This window comes from Stegastes partitus, unplaced genomic scaffold (genome assembly GCF_000690725.1).
Source record: "Stegastes partitus isolate 25-593 unplaced genomic scaffold, Stegastes_partitus-1.0.2 Scaffold175, whole genome shotgun sequence".
Taxonomy (NCBI): Eukaryota; Metazoa; Chordata; class Actinopteri; family Pomacentridae; genus Stegastes; species Stegastes partitus.
Window position 1 is genome coordinate 158,286 of NW_007577906.1, and position 1,860 is coordinate 160,145.

Consider the following 1,860-nt stretch of genomic DNA (forward strand, 5'->3'; position numbering starts at 1 on the left):
GTTTGACTGTTTGCGTCGTCGCCCAATTTGTCTCCCGCGGTGCCGAGCTAATCCTGGAAGTGACCGGTGCAAAGGTCCCGTTACGCTCTGATCGGAGGCGTGTCGCCGCCCTCGACTCGTGGACCTGAGCGTAATCCGCCGCCGGTGTGGAGGAGCTCTTCCACTTCCAGACAGCACCGCCACCGCCGCCGCCGCTACCGCCGCCGCCGCTACCGCCGCCGCCGTAGGTGTAATTTACTGATGATACCAATCTGAGCTCATTGTATTTCCTTAAGTACCCGGGAATTAGTTTCTGAGGAGCCGTGGAGGGAGGTTTTCATTCAGCGTGGAGGGGTCACAGGAGAGCCGGAGCCTTGATGAGACGGGATGATCAGGTTCTGTCTCTCTTAAGTCTCAAGGGTTTCCTCTCTTCTCACTATTAAAGACTCCCTGATTGGACTCTGGACACCCTGCAGATGTTACCAGCTGGCAGGAGAGGGAAAAAAAAGAAAAGGAAGGGAAGTCACGTGAGCTCTGATCGCTTTAAAACTACTAATAAACTTGCCATGCGAAGGGATCTGCATATGCGCAGGCCAATTATTGCACCGGCTGCTGGAATGATTAAAAGAATCTAAACTTGACTTTGCATGAAGAAACAATATTTGCAAAAAAAAAAAAAAAAGAAGCTTTGAGGAAGTCTGTTTCTGCACAAAAAACCCAAAAAGAAAACAATTAAAAGTGAGCTCTCCCCTCGAGTCGATTAATTTGAGGAGGCCACGCAGGAGGAGAGGTGGGATTGAAGAATGGTTTCCTAGCAACAGCATCCCCTTCCCCAACACGTCGGGAAACCTTTGCCCCCCTCCGGCGCCGGGGAAAGTTTCCCGAAGGTGTCTCCCGCGATTGGCCGAGGCCTTCAACCGGCTGTCAGACGCCTTCCCTCAAGGGAAGATCTGCAGGAGAGGAGGAGGAGGAGGAAGGAGGAGGAGGGACGGAGGGGAGAAAAAAAAAAAAATCAATTTTAAGCTCACATGCCCCACTGGGTGCTAAAGCCACTTCGGGGATGCTGAAGGATGCCCGAGTTGACAGGATTTGACTTCCAGAGGTAGAGAGGTGACAAACTCCATCAGGCCTGGGAGGGCGAACCTGCTCCCAGGAAGGCTGACCTGCCGCCGGATGGAGCCGATCCATCTGGGGAGAAAGTTGGAAAAGAATAGCAAGAGAGAGAGAGAGAGAGAAAAAAAAGGAAGAAAGAAGAAGAAAAGGGAAGAAGAAAAAAAAAAAAGGAAAAAGTGGCAGAATTCAGGGGTGTAAATGATGAATTACTTTTCATCAAGTGAAGGGAAACATACTCCGGAACAATCCAGAAAACGGAGCAGGGAGACTCTGACCTCGTGCTTCAGAGCAGCCAATATCTTCATTCAAGAAGACAACCATGAAATTACACAGAAAATGGGATTGTCATGAGCGGGCCCTTGAAAATCTCGGTGTACAGTCATTACGGGCGCCGCGGAGAAGCCTTCATCCACACATCATACCCCGTAAGAGAGGGGAAGGCGGGAAGGCGGGCGGGCGGCGCGTCGGCGAGGGACGGCTGCCGGGGTCGGGGTCGCTTTAATGAAAAGAGCCGCCGCGCCGCCTTCTCCACGTTTCTCCAAGTTCGGCGTCTTGTAAGCTGCATTTGTACGAGTCCGTCCTCGAAGGAGCGTTAACAAATGTTGGCGAGGCGGCGTAATTAAAGGGAGGCTGTTGTTTCTTCCTCTCTGTGTAAAAAAAAAAAAAAAAAAAAAAGGTTTCACGAGCAGATGCACGCACGCCGAACACAGCGTCTAATGAGCAATCAAATAATAATTAGGAAAACCAAAGCAGAGGAGAGAGAGAGAG